This window comes from Tupaia chinensis, unplaced genomic scaffold (genome assembly GCF_000334495.1).
Source record: "Tupaia chinensis unplaced genomic scaffold, TupChi_1.0 Scaffold000333_1, whole genome shotgun sequence".
NCBI classification, from domain to species: domain Eukaryota; kingdom Metazoa; phylum Chordata; class Mammalia; order Scandentia; family Tupaiidae; genus Tupaia; species Tupaia belangeri.
The window spans coordinates 750,970-759,867 of NW_006159827.1; the positions used below are offsets into that span (position 1 = coordinate 750,970).

General features: G+C 54.3%; 1 protein-coding gene across 2 annotated transcripts in view; it reads left to right on the plus strand.

Moving 5' to 3' along the window:
* ATP2B2 (ATPase plasma membrane Ca2+ transporting 2) overlaps positions 1-8,898 on the plus strand; it is a 354,796-nt gene that overhangs the window by 40,340 nt on the left and 305,558 nt on the right. The window contains exon 1 of one of the 2 annotated variants that reach the window (XM_006151984.3): positions 2,291-2,399. The exons of the other annotated variant lie outside the window; for it this stretch is intronic. The gene's annotated coding sequence lies outside the window, so the exon portion shown is untranslated. Of the gene's footprint in view, positions 1-2,290; positions 2,400-8,898 lie in introns of those variants that run through there. 2 annotated transcript variants of the gene reach the window in all.

An 8,898-nucleotide genomic window follows, 5' to 3' on the forward strand; every position in this document is an offset into this window, starting at 1 on the left:
GTACATGTTCCCTATAAAAAAAACCCCTAAAAAAAAAAAAAAAAAAAAAAAACTATCCTGAGGTTGGGGACCAGCAGATGGCATACGTCGATGGACTCCCATGTAGTCAGCCATGGTTCAAGTCCCGAACCCAGCAGCTTAAACTACCCCGAGGTCACTTGTTGCTATAATGGGGCAAGCACAGGCTTTGGAGGTTGGACTGCAGTTTGCTCACCAGTCCTGCCACTCTCGGTGAGCCTTGTGACCCTGTCTGTGCCACAGGGCATATGGTCCCCACTGTCCCTGTGGGCGACCACCCGGGGAGTGTGGCCATCAGGGGTGGGGCCCGACCCATCCTCGCTATCAGTGTCTGTGGTCGAGGCATCGTGAAGCCCTCAGGGTCTCTCTGTGACCAGGGCACAGAACCCCTGCTAGGAGGTGTGACCACTCCCCAAGCTCCGTGCAGTCCCTGGTGTGACATCAGAAGGGGAGAGTGAGAGGCTTTGCTCTGTGGCCGACACCTTCAGGGTCTCGTTCTGAGGACCGGGCAGCCCTAAGCCCTGGCCTCGGGCCACGGTGCCTAAGCACCCTTCAGCATCTTCTCTGTGAGCCGCGAGCCCGTGAGTCCCGTTTTACAGAGAAGTCCAGGTCCGGGGAGGAGAGGGGCCTGCTCCGCTAGCCTTTGCCGTCTGAGCAGCCACTGGCTGAGCGTTCACCAGAAGCCGGGCACGTGATCTTTGTGTGTTATTCTCAGAATCCCCCTTGAGGCAGGAGTGGCCCTCCTTCTCTCTCGTATGCCCGCATCTCGCTTTCTCTCACTGAGCAAACTTGCTCCACAAAATGAGCCGACCTCCAGCGCACAGTGGGGTGGATTTTCATGTCTCTGTCGGCCTGCACAACCATCACCCAGACCTAGTTGGGTCACACCACCCTCTCCCCTGCAGGCCCCTCGAGCCCTCCCCAGTCAGTCCCTCCTCACCCACCAGAGGAAACTCCTGGCATTTCTTTCTTTCTTTGTTTTGAGAGAGATTTTTGCTATAGGGCACATGCGCTCAACAGAGAGAGACAGAGAGACAGAAAATGAGAAATTACCCCCTCCCAGGGGGGGATGGCCACACCACAATCCCTTCTCCTCCATTCTCCTCTCGGGATCTTGGGCACACGCACATGCCTCCAGCGTGAGGTTTAAGCCACCAGGTCCGAACTCGAACTGTATGGGAGTCCAGCAACATAACCATTACTCCATCTGCTGGTCCCCAACTCCTGGTTTTATCTTCTCTTGAACCTCTTATAAGTGGAGTCAGGCAGCATGCTGTGTCTGAGATTCAGCCGCACTTCTATGGGTGTTCTTTTTCAGGGCTGTGTAGTATTTCGTTGTCTGACTACATCACAAGGTGTATTCCTTTTTCTGTGGGTGGGAAACAAAAACAATTTCGTCCAGGTTTTCGCTATTACGAATGAAGTCTCTGTATATTTAGGGACAGGTCTTTGTGTGACCAAATACTTCCACTTCTCTCCGTTGGCCTGGAATTGCCGGGCTATAGGATAGGTGGAAATTTCGATTGACGCAAAACTACCAACCCTTTTTCTAAAATAGCTGTTTCCTTTCACACTCCCACCAGCCACGCATGAGAGTTCTGTTGCTTCGCATCCTCGTCTACGCTTGGTGCAGTCGTTTTAATTTTAGACACTCTGGTGGGTGCACAATCGTACCCATTTCATGGAAGCAGAAAGTGGGGCTCAGAGAGGCCGAGGCTCTTTGCCCCTGAGGACGGAGCAGAGTCTCAGATCCTGTGACACTCAGGATTCTGGGACTGCGTTGTAGCCACAGTTAAAGGCACGGAGCCCAGGACAGAATCAGAGCAGAAGAGGTGCTTCTGAATGCTTTCTGAACCGTGCATGGCGGAAAGCCGGCAGGATCTCGGTCCCCAGACTGCAAGCTCAGCGCCCAGCCTCCTCTGGCACGCCGCCCTGGGTCCCCTCCAGCATCCCCAGGGAGATCCCGGGCTCCCTGGTAACCCTGCCCTTCCCAGTCACACTGCTGGGAATGCATCCCCGTGAGCTTGCCAGGAAGGCTGCTCTACGAGCTGGCAGGACACCGTCTACGCTCACAGCTCAGGGCTCTCTTGGAGTCCCTGTCCCCAAAGGCACCGATTGTTCCTCTCAGGAAAACAACCCGTTCCGAGGTCGGGAAATCAATAAGGACGATGCAGCTTCAGGGGACTCCTCCTTGGCTCTGGCTCGGCCTCTGGCTTCCATGGCCCTGGCTTCCCCAGCCGCGCCTTGGCAATTAAGGCCGGGGCAGAGGACACCGAACACCCGAGATCCTACACTGGCTCTGCTCTGTCGGGCTGGGCCGCACCAGGAAGGTCACCTTCCCTCTCAGAGCCCTGTGGCTGTCCATCGCACACAGAGACTAGGTAAGAAGCCGGGTGCCTGGGTTGGCGCCGGGGGCGTCAGACCCTCCCTCGAGATTTCCCAGGGCATCCGGGCAGCTCCGTCGGGCCCAGCGCTTCTCCTGGGCGTCAGGTTCAAGGCAGATCCCGACTCAGCGGATCTGGGTGGGCTCTGAGCCCCTGGGTGTCTCCAGCTCCCAGGGGATTTCGATGTTCCTGGTCTGAAGACCGCACTGAGGGAACCGAGGGCTTCGCCCCCGACCCCATCTACATTCTCCTCTCACTCACACTTTCTAAATCGAGGCTTGTCCGAAGCAGTAATACGGATGCCCCGCTGGTTTGAAGTACCAGGTATACTTATAAAAAACTTTTTCATGTATTTATGCATTGGGTTGTCGGAAAAGTCATGATGCCTTTGTTCTGTGTTCTTGACTTTTCTGACAACCCAATATTATTTACATTTAATCACTAGACTTTTTTTTAAAAAAAAAAAGAATTATCTTATTGAACTTTTTATTTTAATTTGATCAGGGAAGGATAGAGAGAGAAAGAGATAGAGACATAGAGGGAAAGTGAGGAAGCAAGCCGCCAGGTCCGGGACTCGAACCAGGGTCAGCCATGTGGGAGTCCAACGCCCTTAACCAACATGCCACCTGCCGGCCCCAATCACTAGACATCTTTACAGTGTTCAACATGGTTTTTCCTAGCATGAACATAGTGCACATCAATCGAGACAAAAACATTATCATCCACAATAACTTTGTATTTTTTGTATCATTTAAATGTATTGTCTAGGGACCAGCAGATGGCATAATGATTACGTCATTGGACTCCCATGTAGTCGACCACAGTTCGAGTCCTGGACCCATTGGCTTTAAATTCACACAGGGCTCATGTGCATGCATGCACAAAGTCCCTAGAGGAGAATGGAGGAGAAGGGATTGTGGCGTGGCCATCCCCCCTGGGGGGTGATTTCTCACTTTCGGTCTCTGTTTCTCCTGTAAGCTCAGGTACCCTATAGCAAAAATCTCTCTGAAAAGAAAAAACTTAAAAAAATAAATGTATTGTTTGTTTTTTCCCTGTTCCTCTCCCTCCCTCCCACCAGGCCCCACCCGCTCTTACCCCTCCCTGCACTCTCGCTAGCTCTGCCGTTCCCCTCCCTGCTCTTACATATGCCAAGGGCACAATGCAGTCACGTGGCCGTTGGCACACAGATGGCCTCCTGCACTACACATGTTCTTCACATGGATGCTGGGCCTTTCAATAGTCCTCCTGGTTGGACCCAGTGTTAACCCCATCGTCGGCCCGAGCATCCTTGGTAAGACGTGAAACCCAGGAGCTCCGAGCCCGAGGTTGTGCTGTGAGGGGGTGCGGCCGAGCATGCAAGTGTGCGGGGACACCTCTGCAGCCCCACCTCACCTCCCATGCCAACTCTGACCACTTGGGAAGTCAGCCCAGGGCCTTCGGTGCCCCTGAGGGCCTGGGCACATGCAGCAGACCAGGGCGTGAGACTTGGCCCTGCAGCAGCCTCGGCTTCCTCATCTGTGAAATGAGCACATGAGCAATCCCCGTGGTACGGAGCCCTGGGGCAGAGGAAGCCGGGTCACCCGCACCAGGGGAACACGCGCTGCAGGGCGGGCCTATGCTAGCCTTCCCTGCCTGACTCGAAACCACACACACGGGGCCCCCAAGGCCCTGGCTTGCACTGTTTCCAGAAATCAGATTCTCCCCGACATAATCAGCCCTCCTCTTGATATCCTCGAAGACTAAACTCCCAAACACGGCCCTGCAGGAAGCCGGAGCCCCCCTCCCGACCCAGTCTCCCCAGAGTGGCAGGAACAACACAGCGCAGGCAGCCAGGCGGCTGGGGGCCTTCTCCCCCAGGCTTCAGTGCTAGGAACAAGGCCCCTCTGTGCATCTTTCCAGCCTCCCGACCCCGGGTCATCTGCCCGGCATGAACTGCCAGCTGGGTCCACCTGACCATGTCTCACTCCCTTGCTCAAGAACCTTCCAGAGCTCTCCCTGGCCTCTGACTCCTCTAGACTCGTCACCACAGGCACAAAGCTCCTTCGGGACTCCCCAGCCTCCCCGCTCTCTCCACTGACGCCCCCCACCCCACGGCCTAACCTGACTGAGAACTTGCTCCGTCCAGAGCATTTCCTGAGCTGGCCTCTCCCCAGGGTCCTGCCCCTCCGGGCCCCTCCTCCCCGTCGTAGGAATGAGCCCTCCTGCCTTCCCTAGTTTCTGCCCATCCTGTCTCCATCACACCCGGCCTCTGCCTCCACTGCCCCTGTATCCACAAGCATGTTCTCCTCCTCCTCTGGCTTTTACCGTGCACGCGTATACCCAGCCTCAGCCCCCGTCTGTACTCACCGCGAGCGTGCATGTACATGTGTGCACACGTGGGTGCGTGTGTGGTGGGTCCAGCTCCCGACAGCTAGAAGCTAGTCTTAACCCAGCACCGGACCCTCAGAGACCTCTTCCAGTTGGGTCCTGTTTTTCCATCTGCAAAATGGGCAGGAAGACTCTCCAAGTTTCACAGAAGTGCAGGGTCCTGAGGCCCCGCCCTCCCTCGCCTCCCCTCGGCTACATCTTCTGTCCAGCAACCATGAACTGTGCCCCAGAGGGCTGTTTCTGATGGCAGGGCCTCGGGGAAGGAGGAGGAGGCTGGGGCCCTAACTCCTACTCCAGCACGTCCCTCCAGGTTCTGCCTCTAGGAGGAAAAGCTGTGTGGGGACCCCTGGTACTGAGCAGCCAGGAGGCATTAGGTCACCGCAGAGTCAGAAATGCCACGGGGCGTCAGGGCCTGGTGTGCCCCAGCCCTCCAGGCTCTGAGAAGCAGACGTGGGACAAGTCAGCCAGGCCCTTGTGACTTGGCTGTTCCCACCACATACCCTGCAAGGGACAGAAGCTTGTCCTCATGTCCCCCCACCCACACACACCTTCCCCAGCCCGAGTGTCTCCCCTCCCAGCTGATCCACTCTCCCTCCCTCCCCCCGCCGCTGGAACTGTTGGCTTTAAATGAATGTATAAGCTCTGCCAGCCTCCCTACATGCGTGACCAAGTGTATTCTGATGCAGCAGGTTACAGAGCAGGCCAATGCTGGGCCTTGTGGGAAGCTCCCGGGTTCTCCTCCGGAGCTGTCCTGTACCCTCCAGCCATGGGCGCACCTGTGAGCCGGGCTGGTTGAGGCGGGGAGTGGATGAGGCATGAGGACCCTACAGGGGGGCACCTCTCTCTTTCTTCTCCTCTCGTTCGGTCACTCTCTCTGATGGAAAAGATGAAATAAACGTTCAAGGAAAAATAAAAACACATCACATCGAGTAGATGTTGACACTGTTTTTTAATATCTGGTCTCCTTGGTCTACGATTAATATATGTCTAGAGAAACCTAAAGAATCCTTAGAAATGAGAGGTAATGAGAAAAGAAGAAACTAATGATCGTGGAGCTAGTCGTTGGCATGGAGGTGGGCCAGCTGGAGCCCACGTGGTGACTGCAGCTTGCGTCCTGGACCCGCCAGCTGAGAAACACACCATGTGTACATGTGTGTGTGCATATGTGTGTACGTGCGTGTCTCTGTGTGTATGTGTGTTTGTGTGCGCATATGGGTGTGCATATGTGTGTATGTGTGTATGTATGTGTGTCTCTCTGTGTATGTGTGTGTCTCTCTGTGTATGTGTGTTTGTGTGTGCATATGTGTGTATGTGTGTATGTCTGTATGTGTGTGCATATGTGTGTATGTGTGTCTCTGTGTGTGCATATGTGTGTACGTGTGTGTGACTGTGTGTATGTGTGTGCCTCTCTGTGTATGTGTGTTTGTGTGTGCATATGGGTTTGCATATGGGTGTATGTGTGTATGTCTATATGTGTGTGCATATGTGTATATGTGTGTATGTCTGTGTGTGTCTGTGTGTGCATGTGTGTATATGTGTTTGTGTGTATATGGGTGTGCATATGTGTGTATATGTACTGTGTGTGTCTGTGCATATGTGTATGTGTGTGCATATGTGTATGTGTGTGTTGTGTGTGCATATGTTGTACATGTGTATGTCTGTGTGTCTGTATGTGTGTGTGTCTGTGTACATGTGTGTGTCTGTGTACGTGTGAGTGTCTGTGTGTGTGTGTCCAAAATCACAAAAGGAGAATGGAAGAGAAGAGATTCTGTCATGGCCACTCACATCAAGGGGTGCTCCCTCATTTTCCCTCTCTGTCTCTGGCGAGAACATGCTACCTATAAAATAAAGAAAATAATGACCCCTGAAAATATACGGCAAGGAGGGGGCGTGTCTGGACCTCGGGAAGGTGGGAGAAAGTCAAGGGAGGGGAGGTATGAGGACGCCCTTGCCTGGTCTGAGGAGGCCAGGCCAGTGGTGGCCCAGGCGGGGACCGCAGGATTCCACTTTAGCAAAGTGGCCAGCCCCGAAGAACCCAGCCACGCCACACGGGGCCTCCCAGGGCACAGCGCAGTCCCCTGCGGGGAAGCCACTGTTCAGGGTGACCCACCCGGTGCTCCTAGCCAGCTTGGAACCTTCTCCCTGAACTGGAAATGGACATCCAGGCTCAGCAGGCGGCGGAGGGAGGCAGCAACCCCAGAGAAGGGGAAGAGTGAGATCGAGACGGTGCAGGAAGCAGAAGACAACTTCCTAACCCACCGACGTGAGCCTCTCAGCCAAGATGCTGCAACCAGGGACAGAGAAGCCATGAAAGAGCCCTCTGGAGAACAAAAGGAGCCCTCAGAAAGAATGTTTTCAGGGCCAGCAGGTGACATAGGGGTTAAAAAGCCAGACTCTCACAGGGCTGACCACGGTTCAAGTCCCAGACCTGGTGGCTTGAAAATCAAGCTGGGTGCACGTACATGGGTACCCAAAATCCTGAGAGGAGCGTGGAGAAGGGATTGTGGTGGGGAAGAGGTGATCGCCCATTTTCCCTCTCTGTCTCCGCCAAGCGCACATGCCCTATGGCGAAAACCTTCAAAGAAACAAACAGCAAGAACATTTTCAAAGTAGCAGAAACGAGCATGTGAGGAGGATTTATAATGGGTGGAAAGAGACAGGGTGGGCTGCTGGGTGGCTGTGTGGGGGAAGGCTGCCGAGGGGGTAGAAGAGGGTTTGGGGGTTGAGTAAGCAGGACCAGGCAGAGGCTGGCCAAGCTGCTAGTCAGCAAGTTGAACGGGGACAGTAACAGATGGATTTTAGATGTGTTGAGGTGGCCAGTCCCAAGGTGCTTCAAGAGAGCAATTCATATAGCGTGGGGATCCACCAGCAGAGAAGCAATGGATGGAAACCCACCTGCTCACAGAACAGACCCCCCCCAGGCCTGCCAGATCCAAACCTCAGGGGCACACAGGGCGTGCATTTCAGCAAGCCCTCCTGGGAGTCTGACACGGACCAGAGTCTGAGGCCTGCTGCTTTCAGGAGCAGGTTAGGGACAAGGAAAGCAAGCGAGCAAGCCGTCAGGGGTGAAGGAACAAACAGGAAACGGGGCCTGTTCCAAGCCAAGAGGATGCTCTTTTGTGGTGAGCTCCGCCATCCCGATGCCGCGAAATTATTGCTGATTTCAAAATAGTAACAACGCTTCGATATTCAGTAACAAAATCACGGATTCAGGAAGCAATTAACATAGACATTCCATCAATTATGCATTGCATTACTAATGTGCAGCAGTAATCAAATTGGCCTTTTAATATGTATTTTTTTCCCCTTTTAATTAACCGTGCCCCAAACTGGAGTAAAGATCCTATGCAAAAATTTATTCAGCTTAATTAAAAAGAAGAAGAAAGAGGGGGTGGGGAACATCTCATACCCTTCTCACGGTGTCAAAGGAGCCCACAGGCAGGAGTGCTTTGTGTGGGGGTTGATGTCTTTTGCTCGTGTGGTTTGAAATGCACCAGGAATCCCCAAATGCTGTCTGCAGGTGCCTGCAATTCCACTGTTTGTGATGAGATGAAGCCTTGTTGCCTCCCTCTCTGTGGTAGGATAGAAAAAGCACTGGGCTGGGAGCCAAGAAACCTAGTTTCCAATTTGGGATCTGCCACCACGTTACCGAGTGACCTTGGGTGGCCTCTCTGAGCCTCAGTTTCCCCCAGGAAGGGAGCTGAAGTGATGCCGCGCCAAGACGTCGCCCAGCTCTGACTTAATCCTCCCAATCAGTCCTCACCACCAGTCCCGTGGTATGAGCAGGCGCCTGCCCTGTCCTTTAGGAAAGGAGCCGAGGGACAAGGGGTGGTCAGTGCAGAACCGTTCACCTGTGCGACTGTAAGCGCTCGCCCCTGTCGTGCAGGTAAGGTCTGCCTTGCATGGCACTGCGGGCTGTCACAGCCCATGGGGTGTGAAGCCACAGGCCACCCACCCCACTTGCTGAAGGCTCTGTCCCTGGTGCCACTGAGCCGTTTTCCTGGCCCCAGGTAGGGGCCTTCTCCAGCGTCTGCCCATCTTGGGAGGATGACGTTGACGCTGTGGGCACCATGTCATTCTTGCAATTGCTCGCCTTTCTTTTTTTTTGGGGGGGAGGGGAGAGATTTTC